The 26853-nt window shown below is 41.0% G+C and overlaps 1 protein-coding gene across 3 annotated transcripts in view; it reads right to left on the bottom strand.

The window, feature by feature from the left end:
- Positions 1 to 26853, bottom strand: part of CALN1 (calneuron 1) — a 480999-nt gene that overhangs the window by 410080 nt on the left and 44066 nt on the right. The window lies entirely within an intron of this gene.

The raw sequence follows: 26853 nt of genomic DNA, 5'->3' as shown, positions 1-26853 counted from the left end.
TCAGAAGGGATGTTAGCAGAGATGTTAATGGTGGCCGTGTCTGGACAGGAGATTCAACACAACCCTGGCTTCCTTCTGCACACTTGTCTTCACCAACAGGTTTATATGCAAAAAACCACAATTGAACAAAAGGGACAAAAATGAATTTACTGACCATCCACCTCAAGAACTTGTAATATAGACAATCAAAAAATGGGAACATAGGATGAATGAAGTAATAAAAGTAAAAGCTAGAAGACAATGAACTGAAAATGACTGATATACTTCCTACCAAATGACCATAAAGGAAATTATAAATTTATATATACACACACACACACACAGAAAATAGCAACTTAATCATAAGTCAGAAAACTAGGGGATTTATGTTGATTTCATTATCACAAAGAACTCATTTGAAAACTCATTTTTAAAACAGGCTGATTGAGGTATAATTGACATATAATAAACTGCATATAAACTATACAATTTGATAGGTTTTTAATATATGTATACATCTGCGAAAGCATCACCATAATCAAGATGGTAAATATACCTACTGCTCCCAAAATTTTCTCATTTCTTTTTAATCCCTTTCACCCACTCCTCTCATCCTCTCTCCTTACCTATAAGAATTACAGTTTCCATATTCTAGATTTATATAGAAGAATGTGTTGTATGCATTTCTGTTATCTAACTGCTTTATTTCAGCATAATTATTTTGAAATTCACCCATAAGTTTGTATGTAACAACACTTTGCTGAGTAGTATTTCATTGTTTGAATATACCATAATTTATTGATCTACTAACCCATTGGTGGACATCTAGGTTGTTTCCAGTTTTTGACTATTACAAATAACATTGCAATAGGCAGTCATGTTTAAGTCTTTGTCTGGACATATTCTTTTACTTATATTGGTTAAATACCTAGAAGTGGAATGGCAAGTTATGTGACAAATATATTAAGAATGTATTAATTAATGTATTAAGACGTATGCTTAACTGTTTGAAAAACTTCCAAATTCTGGTGCAAAGTGGCTGTACCATTTCAAATGTCCACTAGCAGTGCGTGAGCATTCCAGTGGCTCTACTCTCTCACCACAGTTTGGTATAGTCAGTCATTTTAATTTTGGACATTTAATAGGTGTGTAATTTCCTCTCCTTGTATTTTTTATTTGCACTTCCCTAATGTTGATAATGGTGGATCTTCTCAGGTGATTATTTGCCATATGTATACCTTCTTTGTTGAATTATCTGGTCATATCTTCTACCCTTTTTATATCAGGTTCTTTTCTTACTGAATTTGAAGAGCTCTTGATGTGTTTTGGATACAAGTTCTTTATAAAATACGTGATTTACAAATATTTTCACTCTGTGGCTTGCCTTTTCATTCTCATAACAGTGTCTTTCAAAGAGAAAGTTCTTAATTTAAATGAGTCTATTTTGTATATTAAATTAATAAAATGTTATGAATAATAGTTTAGGGATCATATCTTTCCAATATTTGCTAACCCCAGATCACAAAGTTTTCCTTTTATGTTTTATTCTAGAATTTTTATAATTTTATGCTTTACAGGTAGGTCTCTGATTCATTATGAGTTAAGTTTTGTATATGGTGAGATGCATAAATTGAAATATGGATATATGTATGTATGTATGTGTTACAGACAGGTATCCTAGTGTTTCAACAAGTTTCATTGACACAGCTATCCTTTCTCCATTAAATTGTCTTTGCATTTTTGTTAAAAAATCAATTCACTAGACTTTCACTTCTGGGTATGATGAAATGAGCATATTAAACTCTATATCTTCCACTGAATACATTCTAAAATTATAGAAGACTGCATGAAATAGTTATTTGAGGACTCTGAATACAAACACTAATAAAGAAGATTAGAGAAGAACATGAGAATTCAAAGGACTACCAACTAATGATGAGTTCATAATTTCTTTCCTCTGGTAGTTTCAGGCCTGAATGCAATGCAGCCTGAAATTCGAAAGTTATTAGCACAGTAAATAAGGCTCCAGAGACGCCTCAGATTCTGGCTTGATGAATGAGAAAGTAGTTGCCTAAGACTCAGAGAGGGGATGGAGATTACCCACCACTCTTTCTTTCTTTTTCTTTTCTTTATTCTCTTGTACCTCAGCCCCTAAACAATTCTTGGAAGCTGAAGTAGTACTGGCAATGGCAGCCACTAGGATCCTAAAACTTTAAGAGTGAAGAACCTTCCTTTACAATTAAATACTATAAGATTCCAGAGAGTGGAAAGCCCCTCCAGTGCTTCTTGTCCCTCTCTGTCATCTCTTCACTTATCTTTGACACAAATGCAGTTGCATGAAGGGTGCAGTAGATCAGGATAACTAAAGTTGCAGTTTTCTAGTTGAAAGGCCAAGATGGAGAGTCCCAGGGAAATGAAAAGTGCTGACAAACTCATAGATTGGGAAAAATTTGCTAAAAGTTTGCTACTTTGAGTTGTTTATATACTTCTGAGTGTAACCCCACATAAGCAGATTGATCTTACCTTAATGAGCACATATGGACTTTGAGAACCAAATACTATATTAATATTAGACAATAAATCAGTTGCCAAACTAGCCACGGGTGTCACACACTGGACAGATCTGAATAACAATGCAAAGACTTTGAAAACAACTGAAATTGGAATCATAACCAACATAAAACTGGTTGCAACTTGAGGTCTGAAACCAACCAGTCTGACTACCTAACTCAAAAAATATTCAACATTGCCCATGATGTACAAACAAAACTCTGAGTCATATAAGTAATATTATAAATGTCCAGGATATAGTCCCAAATTCTCAAAATACAAAGAACCTGAAAAATATAAACTTGTTGGGAAAAGAAAACCAATGCATGCGAATGCCAAGAGGACATGGACATTAAAATTATCTGACAAATGCTTTAAAACTGTTATCATAAAATGCTCCAAGAAGTAAAGGAGAACACTCTTTTAAAACATGAAAAGGAACAAACTGAACTAATGAGTAAAATAGAGACAGACTCGTAAAGAGAGAGCAGGCTGACAGCTCTGGGGTGGGGAGGGCTTGGGGATGGAGGGATTGAGCAAAAAAAGAAAAAGAACTCACGAACACGAACAACAGTGTGGTGATTGTGTGGGGGAGAGGGGTAGGTGGAGGTGGAAGAGAGTGTAAGGGGGATAAATGGTAATGGAAAAAATACAATAAAAAATAAACAATTAAAAAGAGAAATGATAGAAAGCCTCAGCGAAGAAATAGACGATAGAATAACTAAATGGAAATTTTAAAACACATTTGATAAGCTCCACATGAGATAATAAAAGAAAGAGCAGAGAACATAAAGATAGATCAATAAAAATCATGCAATCTGAACAACAAATTGCTTATAGGAGAATGATGATTCACTCCTATGGATTTCTCATGAGAAATCAGGAAGGCCAGAAGGAAATGTAACAATACTTTTAAAATGCCAAAAGAAAACAACTGTTAACCAAGAATTCTATATACAGTGAAAATAACCTCAAGAATTAAGGTGCAATAAAAACATTCTCAGGTACAGGAAAACAAAGAAAATTTATTGCTAGCAGGTCTGCTCTAAAAGAATTGCTAAAAGGAGCAATTGCTAAAAGGAGTTCTGTAGACAGAAAGTAAATAATACAAAAAAGAAACTTGGAATATTGAGAATAAAGGAAAACACCATAAAGGTAAGTTATCTGGGTTAATGTGATAGGCTGGCTGACTATTATGTTGAAATATGCTTCATGGATGAAAGTAAAAATTATAACATCTGATAGGGTTTTCAATGCATGTGGGATATAAAACTACAACATAAAAGGAAAGAATAAAGGGTCCTATATGGTAGTAAAATTTCTACATTCCACTTGAAGTGGAAGGTAGGGAGTGACATCAGTGAAAATGGCAGGGTAGGAAACTCTAAAATGTGTCCCTCCATAAAGTAATACAAAAAGGGCAAATTTTTTTAAGTCAGAATTAACTTCTTTTTTTGAAGTCTGGAAACTAGCCAAAAGCTTGTAGAAACCCAGGAACCAGTTATTCAAGATAAACGGCTGAATTTTGGTAAGAGCAATAAGCTTTGTGGCATGCTAACTTATCCTAGTTTCTGATCCCCAGATTACTAGAAGCCTTAAAAATAACAGCTCACATTGCCAGTATTGATACCAGAGATAGCAAAATGAACCTTATTCAAAAGGATTGTAATTGTTTTTGTTTTGATGTGTCTGGTAGCCCTAAAGTCTTGACTTTGTCTCACCTAACTTAAAACTCACCCACTGTGAAAGCCACTACTCAGTTGTCATTAGTTGAAAACATTTATAGGCAGATGTTTTAGTAACTGTTGCTCAGGCCAATGGATAACAATTAGAGCAAACACAATGTTCATAGCAGCACAATTTTCAATAGCCAAGTGCTGGAAACAGCCTAAGTGCCCATCAGTAAATGAGTGGCTCAAAAAACTGTGGTCCATTTACACAGTGGAATACTACACAGTAGAAAGAAAGAAGGAGCTCCTACCCTTCACAGCAGCATGGTTGGAACTGGAGAGCATTATGCCAAGTGAAATAAGCCAGGTGGTGAAAGACAAATACCATATGATCTCACCTATAAGTGAAGCCTAATCAACAAAACAAACAAGTGAGTAAAATAGAACCTGAGACATGGAAATAAAGAACAAACTGACAGTAACCATTGGGGAGGCAGGGGGGAGAACAAGGGAAAGAAGGGGAAAGTTTGTTAAGGCACATGTATAAAGGACCCATGGACAAAGACAACAGAGGGGAGGGCTGAATGTGGGAGGTGTGGGTGGGTAGGGCAGGGGGAGAATAATGGGAAGAAAATGGGGACAATGGTAATTGAACAACAATAAAAAATATATATATAGTGAAAACAGAATGATTATATAATTTTTAAATTCTGAAAAAACAACAATTTGGGTAAGCAATAGACTAACCAAGAAGTCTAAGTGGAAATTCTGGGAAATAAAACACTTAAGGGGGAAAAGCATTTTTGTTTTCCTTTTTTAATTGATGTTTGAATACAGTTGTCTCCATTTTCCCACCACCACTTTTCCCCACCCTACCCATGCCCACCTCCCACCCCCAATCCCACTCCCCCTTGGCTCCATCCATGGGTCCCACATACATGTTCATTTATGTCCCTTTCCCTTCTTCCCCACATTATTCCCCTCTTCCCTCCCCTCTGGTTACTGTCAGTTTGTTGTCAATTTCAATGTCTCTGGTTATAGTTTGCTTGCCATATTGTTTTATTAATTGGGTTCCACTTATAGGTGAGATCATATGGTATTTGTCTTTCACCGCCTGGCTTACATCACTTAGCATACTACTTTCCAGTTCCATCCATGTTGTTGTGAAGGGTAGGAGCTCATTCTTTCTTTCTGCTGCGTAGTATTCCATTGTGTAAATGTACCATAGTTTATTGATCCACTTATTTACCAACGGGCACCTAGGCTGCTTCCAGCACTTGGGAAAAGCATTTTGAAAAGTTTCAACAAATTCCTGGGGATTTAGGAGGCAACATGCATTTCTAGGGCTGTAAGCATGCTCAGGAAAGACCTGAGAATGCCCTAAGTACTCACCTCTGGCTGACCTACAGGTTTTATGCGAGGGGAAAATGAAGACTATGGGAGAATCATCAACTTCTGGCTTGGTATTGATGGCATGGCTACACACAGAGTCCCTGTGCAAAGACTGGGAGATATTTTGGTTTCAAGAATTTAAGGAAATCTCTGTTCAATAGCTGACTACTAAGTTAACAGAACAGAGACTTTAGTTGTAACACATGACAAAAAATACAGACTTTACAATATTTAGTTCAGAGAAGGCACTAAACAAATAAACAACAACAAAAAACCCTAGGGAGTGGAAGATCTAATTTTCAGAATTACTCCATTATAATAGCCAAAATATCTAGATGCAACAAAAAAATTACAAGACATGCAAATTAAAAAGAAAAATCCGTATAGCCCATTGCAAAAAAAAGCAATCAATAGGAATTATACTTGGGGAAACCCATGTGTTGGACTTATTAGACATGGACTTTAAAAGAACTATTTTGAAAAAATGTTCAAAGATATAACAGACACTATATCTAAAGAACTAAAGGACAGTACTCTCCAAATTCAAAATCTCTAGCAAAATTCCAACTGTTTTTTTGCAAAAATATACAGGCGTATCCTAAAACTCATATAAACTTCAAGGGATCCTGTATAGCCAATCTTGAAAGAGATAACAAAGTTGGAGTACTCATACTTCCTGATTTCAAATTTTACTACAAAGCTACAGGTATCAAAACAGTGTGGTACTGGCATAAAAATAAAATGGAATAGAATTGAGACTCCATGAATAAAACCCATAAAAATCATGTTTATGATTAATTGAATTTTGACAAGAGCAGCAAGACCATTTACTGTGGAAAGAACAGTCTTTTCAATAAATTATGATGGAACTAGTGGATATACATAATGCCAAAGAACAAATTCGGACCCCTACCTCACACTACCTATAAAAATTAACTCAAAATGGATCAAAGACTTAAATATAAGAATTAAAACTATAAAACTCTTAGAAGGAAACACTTGTAAATCTTCATGATCTTCAGTTAGGCAACAGTTTCTTAAACATAACACAGAGAACACAAAAAAAGAATAAATAGATAAATTGGACTTTATCAAAATTTTAAAATTTTGTGAATCAAAGGACCCTATCAAGAAAGTGAAAAGACAGCTTACAGAATTAAAGAAAATATTTTCAAATCATATATCTGATAATTGTTTAATATCTAGAATATAAATAGCTCTTCCAACTCAATAAGAAAAAATAACCAATTTAAAATAAGCAAAAGATATAGTTATTCTCCAAAGAAGATATATAAATGTTCAATAAGCACGTAAAAAGATGCTCAACATCATTAGTCATTAGAGAATTGTAAATCATAACAACAATGAGACCAAAATCCACCAGAGTGGCAATAAATAATAATAATAATAATAATAATAATAATAACAAGTGTTGGTAAGGACATGGAGATATTGTAACTCTTATGCATTACTGGTGGGAATGCAAAATTATATAGTTAGGAAAATATGTTAGCATTTCCTCAAAAATATTAAACACACAGTTACTATTGAACCTAGCGATTTTACTCCTAGGATATACAAAAAAGAATGAAAACGTATTTTCACACAAAAATTTGTACATCAATGTTCATAGCAGCATTATTTATAATAGCTAAATATTGGAAACATCCTAAAATGTTCATCAAGTGATGATGAAATAAACAGAATGCAGTATATCCATACAATAAAATATTATTCTGCCAAATAAAGGAAGGAAGTACTGATACAAACTACAACATGGCTGAACCTGAAAACATTATGCTATGTGAAATAATTCAGACAAAAAACACCACAGGTAGTATGGTTCCATGTATAAGAAATATCCAGAATAGACAAATGTGAAGAGATAAAGTGCAGATTAGTGGCTGGGTTGGGATGGAAAGAAGAGGGAAATGGGAATTATGGGATTTTTATTTGAAGTCATGGAAATGTTCTGAGATTAGATAGTTGTGATGGTTGCACAGCATTGTAAATATACTATCAACCACTCGGTTATATACCAACTGTACCTGAACAACAATAAAAATTTTTTTTTAATTTTTAAATGCATGAATTTTATAAATTTCATGTTATGTAAAAAGGTCAGTAAAATACATTTCAATAAACAATTTTAAAAATATGGATTCTAACTAGATTGTGAAAAGTTAAGTATGTATATTGTAATTCCTACAGCAAAAGTAAAAATATACAAAGAGATATAGTCAATAATAATAATAAATTAAAATAGAATACTAAAAAGATGTTTAAATAACCCAAAAGAAAGAAAAAGGAAAGAGAATGAAAAACAGAGGATATAGACAGATACATAATGATAAAGTTGCAGGCATAAATCTAAATATGTTAATAATTATATTAAAAGTAAATGGTTTATCTGAGATTTTCTTCCCTACAGTATTTACAAGTTGCTTTCATATGTCATTAAATGAGTCTACTACTGGCTACCAAAGTCAGCTTGGGCAAATTACTCTATTTTTCTGGACCTTAGTTTCTTTATCATTTGAAAACATATAATAATGCCTACATGGCATATTTTATTTTTAAAAGCAAATAAATTGGTATAAATTAAAATGTGCACTCAGTACATACTTCTGTGATGAAGATTATGATAAAAATATGTAGTTAAGTGGTGAAGGGTAGAGTTTGGAATGGAGAGAGGCAGAAAGGACAGTAGACAGTAGGGAATAGAATGAAATATTTAAATATTTAGTACCAAGATAATAATTTGGCTTGGTAATTTGGAAACTGTAGGGTATCAAAATCCAACACAGGTGGGTTAAACTCTTGATTCTAAAATTTATTAGTTTGTTTACAAACAATTTAAATAACCTTGCTGATCCTCAGTATTCTCATCATGAAATATAGGGACAAAAATGCCTATATCACAGGTTTATTTTGAAGATCATGTGAAAAAACAGCAAAAATATCTGTGTGTTTTGTAAGGCTGATTTATCTTTAGGCACAGTAGGCATAGTGCCTAGGGCCCGCAGTACATTTAGAGGTCCACACAATGTTTTAATTTTATACCTTCTAAAACCAGAAGAAAAATGAACATAATAGTAATAATAAGTAATAAGTAATTCAGCATAGTACACACACACGATGTCTGTCTGGAAAAAGTCCAGCCATTGTTAATATAACAAGAAAGGTTTGCATGACATCAATGTAACCTGGCAGCCAAAGAGAGTGGACTGGAATGTGCATACCTGAACAATGATGACTTCGCTATACTAGTCAGTGGGGGTGATAGATGCCATTGAGTGAGCATATGTACTGTATGCCTGATTCATTCAAAATGACTGAAAGAAACATGTTGAAAGAAAAATGTGTTAGGTATTGTAGGGCAAAGAAATGGAGACGCAACTTAGGAATTATAGGTATTCCCAAGAAATAAATCCAAACTATAGAAAAGAAGTAATAATAAAAAATATAACCAAAGAATTGTCTTTCTAAATTGATTAAAGGTAAGTAAGTGGGTCACACATTCCTGGCAAAATTAACAAACTATAGAAATGATCCCTGAAAGTATAGTCTTCTTCCTGGCAAAATTAGTAAGAAGAGACTCACATGTAGATGCACACTGGTAAAACTTCTGAAGTTCAAGGATGAGGGGGAAAATTATTGGCTTCTACAGGCAGAAAAAGAATCCAAAACAAGCAAAGAAAAACCAAGTCTTATCCCAGCCAGTGTGGTTTAGTTGAAGCATCATCCCATAAACCGAAATGTCGAAGATTCGATTCCCAGTCAGGGCACATGCCTGGGTTGCAAGTCTGTTTTCCATTTAGGGTGTGTGTGAGAGACAGCCAATCCATGCTTCTCTCTCACATCACTATTTCTCTCCCCCTCTCTCTCCCTCCCTTCCCTCTCTCTAAAATCATTAAGCATGTCCTAGGGTGAGGACTTAAAGAAAAGAAGACAAGTCTCTTAGAGGGACTCTCAGGTGAATCAAAACTGTGAGTGCTGGTGATAAGCCTTTCAGCTGATCCAGTCCACGGGCAGTGCCCTGCTGTGTCCCAGCACTGGCCACATCCGTGAGGGTCAGCAATGGGAACTTTCCTGTTAGGCAGAGGAAGCATCACCTTGATGATGACCAGAGAAAAATGGCGACCACCAGGCAAGGGTCTCTTGAACCCGTGTACACAGACATATGAGAACTACTGATGCAGACTTGGGGAAGCTTTAGTTCCCAAAGAATGAGTGACAGGCAGTCAGAAAAATGCTGCTTGGTGACTGTTCTCCTAACTGCATTTTAAACTCAAGTCTACTTTGGGTTAGAATGTGAGCCTTTAAGAGAAGGACCTATGTGATACTGTCTTCACAGCTGGCAAAGAAGGTCCTTGTATAACTGGAAGCATACGACTTTATTCACACCTCCCAGAGGTTTTTCTGGGAAGAGGTAGGAATGCATTGTCACACCTTCAGTATGCATCCTCTTCAAGGATAAAAGCTCTGTCTCAAAAGTGGCTCCTCTTTAGCCAATAGAGAAAGTGATGATTTCACAGCTTATATTCAATCCACAGTGAAGCTCAGGATGGGGATGTAGAGCAGCTGGCTCTGTTGTCACCTTATGGTCACAGCATTCTGCATTTAATGTGCACAATTACATCTCTGAGTATGACCTAGAGAAAGGAGGCAAAATGCTTTCTCCATTATTGACAGGAGACACCTTGCAGATTATGTTGCCTTTAATAAAATAGTTTTTTCTCCTTTTCTGTGGACTTATACTGAGCTATCTCTAGGAATACTGTTTGTCCTTCGAAGGTGAGTGTTTGCAAATGTGTGCATGCAGGCATACTTTCTACAAGGTCTAGTCCTAGGAGACCACAAGACCATAGGGAGAATGAAAAGCATATGTTGATTGCAACAAATGGTGCCGGAACAATTGGACATCCATATGCAGAAAAAGAAATTAACCTAGACATAGAACCTATGAGGAGGGACCCCAAAAATGGAATTTATTTATAAAAAATTGTGTATTTATCCTTACATGTTTAAACTTCCGTCACCTTCAAAGTACTCTCCATTTGATGCAATTCACCTATCAAGATGTTTTTTCCACTGCTCAAAACAGTTTTTGAACTTCTCAATTTTGATGCCTTTTATAATGCTTCTGCCATTTTTTGTTGCACCTTTTCCACATTGGCAAAACATTTCCCTTTGAGAACTTTTTTTATCCAGGGAAACAAACAAACAAACAAAGAAGGTTGCTCAGGGCAAGACCAGGTGAATAGGGAGGGTAGGGCCCTGGGGTCATGCTGTGTTTGGTCAAAAACTGCTGAACACTCAGCAAGGTGTGGGCAGGTGTGTATGTAAATCACTCATCATGAAATTAGCAAAGGTATTGAAAGAGTCCTCAAAAAATTCACTGAAGCTGAATGCAGCCTCTCACAGCGAGCCAGCTGGTACACTGGTCCAGGTGGGTTCCTAGAACACTCACCTGGTGGGGGAAGCCTGTACTACAAGGGGTCTGCCCTCCAGAAGATAATTTGGGGGGGGTTGCATCCCCCCTCAGATACCTTTCATAAAAACTAATTAAAAATGGATCATAGACCTAAATGTAATATGCAAAACTATAAAGTTTTTAGAAGAAAATATCGGAGAACATCTACATGATCTTGGGTTTGGTAACGAGCTTTTCAATGAAACACCAAAAGTGTGATCTATGAGAAAAATGATAAGTTGGACTTTATTAAGATTAAAATCTGTTCTGCAAAAGACACTGCTAAGAAAATAAAAAGATGAAACACAGATTAGGAGAAAATATTTGAAAAACATGTATCTGTTAAAGGACTTATAGCCAAATTACACAAAGAAATCATTAAATTCAACAATAAGGAAACAAACAACTTAATGCAAAAAATAGGAAAAAGATTTTAGCGGACACCTCACCAAAGAAAACGTACAGATGGCAAACAAACATATGAAAAGATGCTCCACACCATATGTCATTAGGAATGCAAATTTAAAACAATGAGCTATTACTACATACCTATTAGTGTGACTAAACTCCAAAAATGAAAAATCAATACCAGTCGCTAGTGAAAATATGAAGCAAGAGGAACTTTCTTTCTTGCTGGTGGGAATGCACAAACAGTACATCCACCTTGGAAAATAGTTTGGAAGTTTCTTACATAGCTAAACATAGTCTTATCCTATCCAGCAAACACACTCTTAAGTTTTTACCTAACTAATTTGAAAACTTACATCCCCACAAAAATCTGCACATAGATTTATAGCATAATATTTATTTGTAAATCTTTTTAAATATATAGAGATTTATACATTTATAGCATCTTTATTTATATTCACCAAAAACTGGACAGAACCAAGCTGTCCTTCAGTAGGTGAATAGATAAACTGTGGTGTATCTATAAAGTTGAATATTATTCAGTGATAAAAATGAGGTATCAAGCCACAAAAGACATGGATGAATTGTAAATGAATATCTGTAAATGAAAGGAATCAGTCTGAGAAGCTACATACTGGGTGGTTCCAATTAAATGACATTATGGAAAAGGCAAAACTATAGAGACATAAAAAGGTCAGTGGTGTCTGGAGTTTAAGGGTGAAGGAGGAAGGTTGAACAGGTAAAGCACAGGGTATGTTTTAGGGCAGAGAAACTGTTCCACATGATCCTGTCATTGTGGCTACAGGAAAATAGGCACTCGGCAAAACTCCACTGATCTTCAGCACTGAGTGAACCTTAATATATGCAAATTTTAAAAATCCTTGGGCAGGTCAGCAGAATCCCAGGACGAAGCACAGAATGTGACAAACGAATCTGTCTCACAAGGTACCAAACGGTCTCGTGGGAGGGAGCAGCGTGGGGACATAAGCGTGCTGACATAAGTCACTTTGGAAATGAGTCGAATCTGTAACACCAAGGGCAAAGGCACTGTCCATAAGCATGTTAGTTGTGAAGTTGCTTCCCACAGGTGTGGGTGCCAGCAGTTCTGATACCACTATATATCCGAATTGCAATTAAACAAGTTCGGCTGACCCTCACACAGCACGTTTTGAACTGCGCAGCTCCACTTATATGTGAATTTTCTTCAACAAACACTGTACAGGTACTTTCTCTTCCTTATGATTTTCTTAATAACATTCTCTTTTCTCTAGCTTAGTATTATGAGAAGACAGTATATAACACACATAACACACAAAATGTGTTTTATTTGACTGTCTACATTATCAGTAAGGCCTCTGGTCAACGGTTGGCTGTTAGTAGTTAAGTTCTGGAGGAGTGAAAAGCTATCCATGGATTTTTAACTGCATGGGGCCCAGTGCCCCTAACGCCTGCGGTGGTCAAGTGCCAACTGTAAATGGGTGGCGGATAGTGAGAGCCCGATTTCTCACTGTTAGAGTGGGTGTTTACAAATAAGGAAGGGGAAGACACTGGAATGATCCATGTGGTAATGGATTAGAGTTGGAGACATCAGTATAAACCCATGTTTCCCTTTACTTGGATATAGATGGTTGCATACAGAAATATGTATGGATATATGAATATCCATAGGTTAATACACAGATATATATTTCCTTGTTCTGTAAGCTGAGAGGGCCTAGAAGCAATGATACCACAGTAGCAACAAACACACCTAGTGCTCAGATCTTGGTTTCTAATACCATTTCTTTTTTTTTAATATATTTATTGATTATGCTATTACAGTTGTCCCATTTCCCCCCCCACTCCACTCCATCCTGCCCTCCCCCTCCCTCCTACATTCCCCCCTATAGTTCATGTCCATGTGTCATACTTATAAGTTCTTTGGCTTCTACATTTCCTACACTATTCTTACCCTCCCCCTGTCTATTTTCCACCTATCATCTATGCTACTTATTCTCTGTACCTTCCCCCCCTCTCCCCCTCCCACTCCCTTATTGACAACCCTCATGTTCTAGTTGTTTGCCTAGTTTGCTCTTGTTTTTGTTTTAGGTGTGGTCGTTAATAACTGTGAGTTTGCTGTCATTTTTACTGTTCCAATTTTTGATCTTCTTTTTCTTAGGTAACTCCCTTTGACATTTCATATAATAAGGGCTTGGTGATGATGAACTTCTTTAACTGGACCTTATCTGAGAAGCACTTTATCTTCCCTTCCATTCTAAATGATAGCTTTGCTGGATACAGTAATCTTGGATGTAGGTCCTTGCGTTTAATCTTGGGTAATGTAATTATGATGTGCCTTGGTGTGTTCCTCCTTGGGTCCAGCTTCTTTGGGACTCTCTGAGCTTCCTGGACTTCCTGGAAGTCTATTTCCTTTGCCATATTAGGGAAGTTCTCCTTCATTATTTGTTCAAATAAGTTTTCAATTTTTGGTTCTTCCTCTTCTCCTTCTGGCACCCCTATAATTCGGATGTTGGAACGTTTTGAGATGTCCTGGAGGTTCCTATGCCTCTCCTCATTTTTCCGAGTTCTTGTTTCTTCATTCTTTTCTGGTTGGATGTTTGTTTCTTCCTTCTGGTCCACACCGTGGATTTGAGTCCCAGTTTCCTTCGCGTCACTATTGGTTCCCTGTACATTTTCCTTTGTTTCTATTTGCATAGGCTTCATTTTTTCATCTACTTTTTGAATAGATTCAACCAATTCTGTGAGCATATTGATAACCAGTGCTTTGAACTGTGCATCCAATAGGTTGGCTATCTCTTCGTCGCTTAGTTGTATTTTTTCAGGAGCTTTGAAGTGTTCTGTCATTTGGGCCATTTTTTTTTTTTTTTTTTTTTGGTCTTGGCGCTTCTGTTACTTTAAGGGGCGGAGCCTTAGGTGTTCACCGGGGCTCGGTAATGCTGGTCGCTGTGCTGTGACGCTGTACGTGGGGGAGGGGCCGAGAGGGAGCAATGGCGCCCGCCTCACTCTCCTCCGGATTTCAGTCTTTCACTCCGATACCCACAATCAAACTGGGCCCCTCTGGTGCTGGTTCCCCAGTGGGTGGGCTTGTGCACACTCTAGGCCCCTGTGGGTCTCTCCAACCACCTCTCCCATGAGGCTGGGAGTCTCTCCTGCTGCTGCTCCAACCCCCACGGGCGCTTTCAATCAGAGGCTTGAGGCTTTATTTCCCGGAGCTGGAGCCCTGGGCTGCGCAGTCTGCTTTGCTCCCGGCCGTTCGCCGGGTTTATCTGTGTGCGAATGTGGGGCCCCGGGGTGCCACCCACCGCTCTGCCTGCCCCGCTCTCCGCCACTCTGAGTCCGGCCCTCTCGGTTTATCTGTACAAATGTAGGGTTGCAGGGTCTGCTAGTGCTCGGACTGCCTGCCCCCTTCGTCCCACACTCCGCCAGTCTCAGTCCCGCCACGGCCACGTGAGTCCTCTCCACCCCGGTGCCCTTCTCTGCCCCTCCTACCAGTCTGGATGAATGATTATTTTCTATTTTCTTGGTGTTGGTCCCCCTTGCTGTTCGATTCTCTGTCAGTTCTGGTTGTGCGAGGAGGCGCAGTGTGTCTACCTACGCCGCCATCTTGGTTCTCCCTAATACCATTTCCTAATAAAGGAAATCAGGCCAGGGAACTGGGGCAGGAAATACCCAAGATGAGCCTGGAGCGTGTTCTAGGGGCAGAAAGTAAGGAACCCAGAGCTCCCGATGGCTAAGGCTACAGCCATTAGAGCAACAAAACAAAGTTGTATTGGCTTATTGCCCAAAATATGAAATCAATAGCCATGAGTCCATACGTATGTAAATAGATGATTAAATGAATAGGGAAGAAGAAACCAAATCTCCTGTACAGAAGCATTCTAAACAGTTTATGTGGATACTCTGCCCTCACGGAAGTGGAGCATAACTCCTCATTTCTTCAAGTGTGGTCTGTGCATAGAGACGTTCTTCAAAAGAGGACAGCACGGAAAGGGGGAAGTCGGGGACTTTACGGTGGGAAAGGCTGACAAGCGTTACCTCAGGTTGATTGATCAGCATTAACCTACCTTTATAATGTGTACCCATGAGGTGATGTGCTGAAAACGGCACTTTACCTCAGTGCCATTTCCCCCCAAACCTCCCCCAAACCTATAAGACCAGTCTAACCATAAGACAAATCCCACTTAAAAACACTCTGCAACATACCTGACCACTACTCCTCAAAATGTCAAGGTCATCAAAACAGTGGAAAGTCTGAGAAACTGTCACAGCCAAGAGGAGCCTAAAGAGATGTGACTACTAAATGTAATGTCATATTCTGGGTGACATCCCAGAAGAGAAAAAAATGTTAGATAAAACCTAAGGAAACATGAATAAATTATGGCCTTAGCTAATACTAGTGTAGCAATACGGGTTCATTAATTGTAACGTATGTATCCTGTTCACATGCAATGCTACCAGAAAGCTGAGGGTCAGGTATGTGAGAACTCCGTCCTGCTATCTTCTCAAAGTTTCTGTAAATCTAAAATGCCCCCCCCACAATGAAATTCATTTTAAAGGCTATGTAGTCTCTCATATTGTCTCCCAGGGTGATGCGTCTTGTTCGCACGGTCACAGGTGTCCTCCTGGCCTCCAAACCTGAAGTTTAGAACTGGAGACTTGGGCCTTCTTGTGTGGGCAATGCTTTCAGGAGGCTTTGTACCTGCCCTTACTATCTGGCTCCTCTCAGCTCTGTTGGGCTGCACTTCCCTGGGTCACTGCTCTGCTCTTCATCCAGGTCTGGCCAGGGAAGAGGGCATCCATCCTCTGTTCTAGGGACACCTTGCTGCACCCATGCAGCCAACTAGCAAGCTCTTCATTCAGCATCTGCCCCACAGTAAGACTCAAGGGAGAGTCTTTTCCCACTCTCCACACATGTAGCTAGACCAGAGGCAGCATCCTGGGACAGGTGCCCTGTCTGATGGGCTCCCAAAGACCCCATGCAGGGTTGAGGCAGGAGCCCTCTCCCTGGGTGCCAAGAGAGAGAGGTGGAAGCAGAACACCCTTCCAACTCGCCTACCTCCTCATCACTTGTCCTTCTCCCTCTAATGCCTCACCTGAGAATGCAGAGAAGTTTCCTCTCCTTCTCCTGCATTATATACTCCTTCTTCCTGGATCCAGCCTCACCACTAAACCTGAAAGGTGGTCTGAGGGATCATCTTTCACTAGGAGGAGAATTCTGAGGTGTGAACCTTTAACCTTGCAAGTTTGCTCTGCCCAGGAGCATTGGCTTTGAAGCCTAAGAAGTCAAGTACCTATTGTTCTGACCTGGGGAAGGAAATCAGTGACTTGGGCTAAGCCTTAATATTAACATGCACCAGTGTGATACTTGTCAGAATATCATTCCTATTACCTCCTGGCAGGGTGGATTGAGTTCTATGGGTTGTCCCTGTGGGAGAGGAAGTCAGAAGGAGATGGATTCTGTAGTGGGGGATCCAATTTCCTAAAGAGCAGTAGAGACTTTCCCTGGGGAGGCCTGAAGGCAAGAGCACTGGCTGGGGAAATGAGAGGGCAGGGCTGCCACTGAGGCTGGAAAGACAGCTAAAGAACAACACCAGCTGGGGGGGTCCTGAGGGATGCTGGGGACTTGAGGATGGGATTCAAGGGGTCCACGAATTTGGATGGGAAAGAATATACCTTTATTTTTGTAAACCTCTAAATGCAAGCTAGCATGTTTTTTCAATTATGAGCACAAGCCACAAGGCACTGGAATCAGCAGTACTGAGCTTTTGCCACTAATCTATTTCCATCAGGTTACGGTCGTCGCCCATTATTTCACAGTGTTGTTTACGCCTAACCACTGCAGTACTTCAAAACTATGATCATCATTACACCCACTGCTGGATCCGATTATTTAACACATCAACAAAGAAGCGCGTGTATTATTATATCACATGTTCATTTTTGTTTAATATTTTGATACTGTATTTAAATTGATTTCCTTTGTGGTTGCCTTAATTACTTCATTTCATGCATTTGAAAACATAATCCATAAGCTTGACCAGACTGGCAAAGGAATCCATGCATGAAAAGACCCCTTAAAAATATTTTTATTTTTCTACTCAAAGAAGATTTTCTTGTATATTGTAATTTTTTTCCCACATTGAGATTCCCCAGTTTTTCTCTTTTTTTAAATTTTTATTGTTATTCAATTACAGTTGTATGCCTTTTCTCCCCATCCCTCCACCCCACCCCAGCTGAACCCACCTCCCTCCCCCACCTTCACCCTCCCCCTTGGTTTTGTCCATGTGTCCTTCATAGTAGCTCCTGTAATCCCCTCTTCCCACTGTCCCCCCTCCCCAGCTATTGTTAGATTGTTCTTAACTTCAATGCAAACAAAATATAACCAGAGATTCCCCAGTTTTTCCCAAGCCTTCGGTAAAATCTGTGATTTATATACATCTGCCGTGTTTTTGTGGTGTTGTGGGAAATTGAGAGATTGTACAGCAAAGGGAATTGAGCTTTCTCTCCAGCACCCCCTCCTGGAGACTGGAGACTTGGTGGCTGCCACACATTGAGAGAAGTTTGGGTGGGGAGGTGGGGTTCCAGAGTCCCAGGCAGGGCCCTGAAGTGAAGCTGCACAGCTCTGAGAGGGTGCTAGGCCCATGGATGGGAGCAGGTAACCAGACTGCAGGGTGGACTGACTCATGTACAGATCTGAAGCCCAGCTGTCTCCCCAAACATAATATGAGAAGATGACCCTATGGCTGACATTTGCATAATAGTGGCACAATGGAACCAGTGACTGCTTTCCCTTAAATATGTCCCATTAAAGGTCTGTGTGACCAGGGCCCAATTAATTATCCTCTCTAAGCACCCCCTAGAGCTTTGGAGTGTACCACTTGCTTAAGGATATGCCACGACCTGCTGGCCACTCTCTCTCCTGGAATGTGCTTTGCTATCACTTTTCCTGAAAACCCATCCTGGGTATTGTCCCAGTGCATGTGTTTGAAGTTCTGCTATGTGCCAGCATGGGTTTCCCTCCCTGTCCTTCCTCTTTCTGGTTAGGATAACTTAGGAAGACAAACACTTCTAACATAATAATGTTCCAAGCTATCCACAGGGTTCTCAGATCACTGGAAGTCCCCTTATCTTGCCTCCTCCAGCATCCTGTTCTCCCACGCCACCAAGCAGGGAACCGGAAGGTGCTGAAAGAGGTGCATCACCTGGAGCAGGTCACAGAGGATCTAGGATCCATGAAGGAAAAGTACAGTTTTACTACATGGTCCCTTATTTTTTTTAACCTTCTCCCACTGATAGGTGCTCTCTATGTTTCCACCCCTGGCATCTAGGAGGATTTCACTGCTTTGACCACTAAAAGACACCAGAAGTGAAGCTTCCAAGGTGAAGTCATAAAAGGTCAAGCAGTTCCCAGTTGGTCTTCTTGGAAGGTTCATCCCTAGATGCTCATCTTACATCCCAGATGCCATGCTGTGAGAAGGGCAAGCCACATGGAGAAGTCACAGGTAAATGCTCCAAGCTGAGCTGATCCTTCAGCCACCCCAGCCCAGGTACCAAACATATGAGTGACCAAATGATTCCCATCCCCCACCTTCTGAGTCTTTCCATCAGAGGCACTAGACTTCATGGGGCAGATAAGCCATCGGCACTGAATTCCTGACCCAGGGACTCCATTGAGCATAAGATGTTCGTTGGTTTATGCCATTGAGTTTGGATGGTTTGGTACAAAGCAACAGTAGTTGGACTAAGAGACAAGAGGTTCAGGAGGAAGAGGCTCCTGCGACAACCACATTTGTGGATTGTGGACTGGGACCTGGGCCTGGCTCCAGGGGTGGAGACTGAAGGAGGGCGTCCCTGGTGGAAGAGGCCTGAGGGACCTCTGTGTCTCTCCAGTTCCCTTTGGACTCTGCAATGGGCAAGACTGACTTGAACTTGAGGTAAAGCGCTGTCTTCTGCTAACAGCAAGTCCATTAGGGCATGAACTTCACTGTCTCTCCCCTCCCCCTGCCTCACTTCCTCAATAGGAGCAAAATGCCCCAATTAAAATTTGATACAAACACCAGGAATGTACTAGATGAATATGGCCTGTCCCAATGATTCTACATTTTTCCATCAAAGGGCTTCTGATGACAAGAATTATGTGGTCATAGCCCAAAACAATCCCCTGCAAGCAAGTCACCACTTTTGAAGTCCAATATTTTATCCTAAAAACTAGTATTCTGCACCAAAACATAGCAAATTTGTTTTAATATTAAACTGTCATAGATGATCCGGCATGAGATGAAATGGACATTGCATGAACATGTGCCTTCTTTGTCCTGCGATGCTGGATATGCTCTGGCCCCTTTCTGAATCCCCCATGCACATGCTGGAAGGGCAGGCACGTGGAATCCTGATGCCCAAAGCTCTTCCAAAGACATCAGGTTCCTAGGGGCCAACTGGGTTACTGACCAGGAAGCGCCTTTAGAGAAAGACTTATCAGTATTCATGTTAATCATCAATCTGTGGTGTGTGTCATTAGAAGAATCGTGCAGAAAGTAAGTGAGCCCTGCATGAGAGAGGATTTCCAAGAAATTGGGTCAGAGCATCTCCAGGAGAATGAAAGAGTGATAAAAATTTCTTAGCTGAGAGAATTTGTAATATTTTCCATGGAGTCCATAATTTACACTTAGGTTGGCATATAAAATGTTTTGCTTCATGAAAATTGTGTTGTTGATCCTACACCCCCTCACCTTCCTCAGGGACCTGCCTCCATTACTGATCGTCTTCAAGCCCTTCTCTCCTGCCTCCCTCTCCTCCACGCCAGTGTCCCCTGTCCTCAGAAGCCCTACCTTAGGTAATAAGTCTGGAGCAATTTGGCAAATCTAGCAAAATAAAAAAAAGTATATATACTTTCTGACCCAGAAATTTCACTTCTAGAAAATTTATATTTAGATATACGTACACAAGTTCATAGTGACAAATATACAAGGATGCTCATTGCAGCCCTGCTTGTGAAAGCAAACGGAGCAACCTAAGCAACCATCAATAGGGTACCAGTTAAATAAATCACAGCGCAATAGAAAAGGATGTCGGTAATAAATTTTTGAGTGAAAAAACCTTGCGGAGTAGTGTGACCACATTAATAACAACAAACAATGCATATTTGGATGGATATATGTCCATTCTACTATATTGAATAGCTTCTCTATGCACCACTCACATCATATTCTTGTTTTATGAATAAATGACGGACCCTGGAGCTATGCAACTCCGCGTGTTGTGTGTGCCCCTTAATAAGCTCCTAGGCATGCCCTGTGCATGAATTTATCCTAAGTCATAAACTCCATGGTGAATACTAATCCATCTTTTCCACGAGCCTATAAACTGCATGAGCAAAGGGATTATTCCTTTCTTTATCCCCAACACCCAGCACAGAGCCTGGCACACCAACTAACGGCGTTTGAATGAATACCAGTGTAACCACTCACTGGGCCCAGAGGAAGTCAGTTATGTATCATTTGCATTGATCTGAGAACTAGGTATGGCCCAGAAAGATGAAATAAACACTTAGTATGTGGTTTCGAGGCTTTTACACACACACACACACACACACATTCACTCAACACCAAGTGTCCTTGGCTCAAACTGCATTCGGAAAAGCTGAGTTAGAAAAAGATAAGCCAATTTCTTTGCTTTCAGGCATCTCTAAGATTTTAATGTACAGTCTAAGATGTCGATCTAGTGTAGAGCATCATCAGAATTTTACTGACCATGAAGCACTTTCAGGGGATATTTGTTTACATTGATGTTTTGAGGATCATCAATTTGTAACATGTTGCATTAGAGGAATTAAAAAGGAAGTAAATAGTTCCCGGTTGAAAGGAAGAGTTCCAAGAATTGGGTCAGAAAATCTCCAGAAAAGTGATTAAAATTTTCTTGGCTAAAATCACTCAAAATCCCAGGTGGAAGGCTAGAACTGATAAGGAAGGGGAAAGGAAAATAGATTTGGCCAGTGTGACAAGAGTGAGAAAAGCACATTTGTTGGTGTGGCATCATGGCAGCAGAGACCCTCCACACGGGGCCACCTGAGGACTTGTAGGGCTGTCAGTGAAGGTCCCAGTGAGAAGGGAGTTGGTGGCAGCAGATTTCCAGGTCCTACTTGAGAAAGCTCCTGGCTTAGTAGGCACAGCCAACAACCACATAGAGATTTTATAGTCTCAGTCAATACGTTCTGATGATGAGCTAAATTTTGAACTGGCCCATTTCTTGGCATTGCTCCTTCTGCACTAATGCCATACTGTTCCAGCCACAGCATGCACAGTGGACTTCAGGTAGCAGAGGCCGCATCACAGTGAGTGAGGGATGAAATGCAAATGAAAGGGGGAAAAATAAAACAGGTGTAGACAATTCTTTTCAAAAATTTTGAAGAAAATTTATATCTGCCTTTTTAAAAAAAGGATGAGTGACATTAGACCAAATATTTGTGCTCAGGGGAAGAAGCAAGAAGTTGAAGAAGAACAGAAGAAGTACATTTGATGGAATAAGGTCCAATAAGAGAGGGAACAGATATCCAAGCACACATGGTAGATGGTCCTTGGACCGGTAGAGGGCCCAGTCCTCCACAGTGATGGCCAGAGAGAGGTGAAGAGGGACGTGAATGAAGAAAAGGTAACAGAGGGGCAGGAAGTTGAAGAATTTTCTTCCTGGGTGTTGTCTTTTATGTGAATGTGGAGCTGACATCATCTTTAGAAGAATGGATAGGGGTTGAAACAGTCCTGGTGGAGAATGGAGTGGAGACCTGACCACTAAAAAAACTGCTGAGCCTATTAGAGTTGAAGGCTGAGTCTGTAGGGTCAACTACCCATGTCCCGTTTTCATGTAGGATTTTCTTTCAGTATGCTGCTCATCCCAAAGTAGGACTAGCAATGGTAAATAGCTGTAGAGGAGGTTGTCAAAGAGAGCAGTATTGCAGTGTGAGGTCTCAGAGGTGGGGTATTCTAGAGGGTAACAGAAGCAAGGTGCAGGCCGTGGGAGAGAAAGTCAAGAAGAAAGTCACACAGTTGAAGTTGAGGCAATGTGAGGTGAAAATGCTGCCTGGTCATCCCCATGGTCATCTCAGCTTCCCCATATGACACCAAGACTTGGGGAAGTTATCTGAACAGGCTGCTGAAGTACTCAAGGAGTGTGGGATTGCTCAGAAGGAAAGATGGCAGCAAGGAGAGGTCGGAGGTGAGAAGGAATCATGCTATGAAAGTCGACCAATAGTTCCCTTAAGTGAAACATCTTGCTGTTCCTCTCAGGGGTCATGGAGGACCTCCCTATCATCTTGTCTGTCTGTCTGTCTATCTCTCTCCCTTGCTCTCTTTCTCTCTCTCAAATATACACACATGCCTTGCTCCAACCAGGATGTGTTCTCTCTTTTCTGTTTTAAGTACTAGATTACCCATAAGACTTATTTTAGAAAGGTTTTTGTGAGCAAAAAAATAAATAAATAAAAACTGAACACCACTGATGAGGCCCAACCCTTCGATTCAACACACAAATGCACTCGAGACCACCCAGCGCATTGATGTAGGTGCCCACGGCTGCATTCTGCTACCGTACCATACAGTGAGCACCCTCCCCTAAAATGTAGCCCCTAGATCTGATGATTGTTTATGAACCATCCCTGTTAAGGCTGATGACTTGAGTCTACTGAGGTCCAGCAGAGCCAGGGACTGGGGAGGGAGTGAGGAGCAGTGGCCACAGTGGGCCCATGGAATTTCCTGGATACCTGCAGGGACAGGACAGAGAGACAGGAGGACGAGAAATGAGGATGGGAAGGCCATGGGGGCTCTGGCCAATGACTCCAGTCTACCTAGAGAGGCCAGCTTAATAACAAGACAATAAAGGTTGAGTTCCTTCTGCCTCCCACTGTGCTGGACCTTAAATCTTGCAGGAGTTTATGGGTCCTGTTTATGCAGAGACTCTTTTTATAAGCTATTCAGAACAGGGGTGGGAGGGAGAAATAGGGGGAGAAAATTTTCTTTTGAATTTCTATTGCTCTCAGAGTCAGCAATTTAATGAGTCATACATTCTAATTCCTTGCTTTGTCTACACGTTTTTATTTCAAAATACTAAAAAACACTTTGTTTGGAACATGAGCTATTCTTAGCTCCTATATCAATAGTGCACATCCATTTCTCCCCATATTAGAAATGCCTTTCCTCAGATTTAGTTGGAGCAGCACCATAGTAGTAAGATTGTTTACTTAGCTGTAGTTTATTGAAGCCACCTGGGCATTTCTCTGTCCTCTGGGAACATGCTTTTAGCTGGCCTCCTGGGCCTACTGACCTTCCATAAGTCAGCTCCATACTTGACCCAAAGAGCTCCAGATCTCATAGTCTGGGCAAAAGGGGAAAACCTTCCTTTCCAGCCACCAGATTGAGGAGTTGGCACTTCGGCGGGCCCAAGACAAGTCAGGGCTTCATTGCTGTATGCCCTTGAGAGACGCTTTAGGGAACAAAGTAGAAGAGAGAGAGTTCTCCATCTACAGGTCCTCTCCTCCAGATATGCCAAGAGAAAGCCTGGCCACACCTTGGCAAAGACATAGGAATAGACAGTCTGGGGGGATTCTGCAGTCCTCTGGGCTGACAAACAGGAGGAGAACCCACTGGAAGGATGGCTGGGAGTAGGTCTTACTTCTCCAGTCCTGCCCTCTGTATAAGGTCTCTCTCTACCCCCCACTGCAGTGCCCCCAGCCAACTTTATCTACCCCATTGTGATTGTTCCACCAGTGATATTTCACTTCTCTGGGCCTCGTGGGGACCACCTTTTTTAAAGACTGTGACTTAAAGCATTAGTAGCAAGCACCTTATCAGCAACTGATGGATAGCCAACCAACTTCCAGAATGGGATACAAAACCAGTATCTCTAGAACTGGGGTGAACAAGTGCCCCACCACTGTGGTCAATGCTTCTCCCCTTTTCCCATCCCTATATTTATAATGGAAACAGTCATGTTCATAATCTCTGACCCTCCTCCACGGACACTATTTATTTGATCAAAAGTGGGCAGCAATGAGCCTGTTCTTGGGGAATTTAAAATTGAGACAGTACTAATTCCCAGCTGAGGCTGGATGCCAAATTGGAAGCTTTTGACAGGAATAACTTTCACGTGGTCAGAGAAACCAGAGAGGTGAGGGCAGGCAGAGAGATGCAGCTTTATTTGGTTTTCAAAATCCCTCTAGGCCCTCTGTTTAGCCTTGTATTCTGTGAGACACCTCCCCCAGCCCCTGCCCGAAGTCTTTCTAACAAGTTTCTCTTTTCATTTAGGAGAGCTCTACTGGACTTCTATTACTGGCAACAAAAATGGTACCAGGAAGTGTGAAACTGATCTGAGGTGGGAAGATGGGACCCATGGAGGAGATTCCTCCCTACTTTATAATGCTGCCTACCCTGCCTACACCAGGCACAGCCACCTAGGCAACTGCCCAGAGGGCCTGAGACATGAGGAGGCCCCTGACACTCTGTCAATAGTCCCAATGCCCAGTCTGTGCTTTATCCAAAGGAGGTCCCCAGCCAAAGGGCTGAAGAACAGCGAGGCAATGTACTGCGAGGGACCTCACTGCTGGAAACAGATGAGGGGACCTGTTCCAGATGGGCTGTGTTTCCTTCCCCTCCTATCCAATCCCTGGTGCTGAGCCCACAACCACGGCACTCCCTCTCATGGCCCCATCTCATCCCTCTCCTTTGTAGCTGCATCTCCCTGCCCACTGTACCAAGAAATCTTTAAGAAATGGGTGGGTATGCTCACAAGAAAGGAGTAAACAAAAGTGTTATGTGTGTTTGCGTGTGGACCTGGGTGTGAATGGGAACACGCCAGGAGCCCTAGACACCTTCAGCCTTGGGACCAAAAAGAGTTAACACCCCAAGGAGAAGTTGGTGGTTTGGGAGAAGCTGGTTCATTCCACACAGGCTATTGCTACTTCCAGAGACAGGAGCAATTAAATTGCCTAATTCATGCCCATCATAGGTCTGGCCCCTAAACTCTAAATCCCAAAGTCACAGGACCAAATGGAAAAACATTTTTTAATTTGGGAGCATATTGAGTAAAAAGGGTCTCTGACTCCATCAGACTTCTTTGTCTGTTTGCTGTATGATACCTTCACGTCCCCTAAGGGAGAAACCTGTCCTCCTCTGTAGCATCAGCCACATTTGTCATTTGTTACTGCCCCTGTTGGATATGCAGATACATTTGTCATCCCCAGCCTTATTTCTTTGCCTCAACACGCCCCCCTTCCCAGGACAAGTGCCCAGGATGCTATCATTTATCCCAGCCTGAGGAAAAATCAACCCGGAATCTTACCCTTGAACTAGACCATTCCTCCTACCAGGGCTCCTCTCCTGGAAGGCATGAGCTGAGATGAGGAGGCCCAGCCCAGGTTGCTCTGGTCCCTGTCCGAACCTCCTGAGCAGAACTCACTCCGAGCCTGCCCTACAGCATGTGTCATTTGCAGCTTCGTGTTGCCCTCCTCCAGACCTCTCCTCAGAGTAGATGGGAAGGGCTCACCCTGCAGATCAGCATGCCCTGGACCAGGGACCTAGTCAGGTCCCACCTTTAAGTTCCCAAACAATGAGTTGCAGTGGAGAAGTTTCTGGATAGACTCATAGTATTCTATGCTGGGCCCAGCCCCCAGCTCCTGGAAGAAATTGCTAAAAATCAGAATCTATCATCAGAAATCTCTCTATTTCCTTTTTCCTCCATAAGCCTAAACTTAAATTCATGGCCCCACCATAAACTCATTCGGTCACCATTTGGAGTTGGTGGCACAGAGGGCTGGTGATCCCGTTGCAACAGCCTTAAGGAGACCGTTTCAGAACATACCTGTTTATAGGACTCACCACAGACCAACTCCTCAATGCACACAGATTAAAATTTCCTTCTACATACAACCACCCAGAGTTGAAATTCCTCTTGAGTTTATACAGCACTGAATGTCTCCAAAGAGAAGAAAGAGAGCAGGAACAAAGTCAGGGAAGCCTGTGGCTCAGGAACACAAAACCCCTCCCTCTGCACTGACCTCCTGGCCTATAAGTGAGGAGGGGCAGGGTTTTCCAGTGGCTACAAATATCAGTTTTGGATTTAGAGATCCATGGTAGGAATCGTGGGTTTACCTTTGCCTGTACAATCTAGACCAAGTTGATTAATGTTTTACTTTTCTCTTGTAAAAAATGGCATTAATAACACCCTTATGGGGTTATTATGAGGATTGGTTGAAATTATCCATGCAGCACTCCTGCTTCCATGCTGACACAGAGTCCAACTCTATCAATGATAACTTTTGCTGTTTTCTAACGATAAGGATCGCCCCAACCCAATCAGTACCTGACAGAGTCAGCTTCCAAACCCATCCCCTCA

This window comes from Desmodus rotundus, chromosome 1, assembly GCF_022682495.2.
Source record: "Desmodus rotundus isolate HL8 chromosome 1, HLdesRot8A.1, whole genome shotgun sequence".
Classification (NCBI taxonomy): domain Eukaryota; kingdom Metazoa; phylum Chordata; class Mammalia; order Chiroptera; family Phyllostomidae; genus Desmodus; species Desmodus rotundus.
Note: the sequence above shows the minus strand (reverse complement) of the source record. Positions and strands in the feature narration are given on the sequence as shown.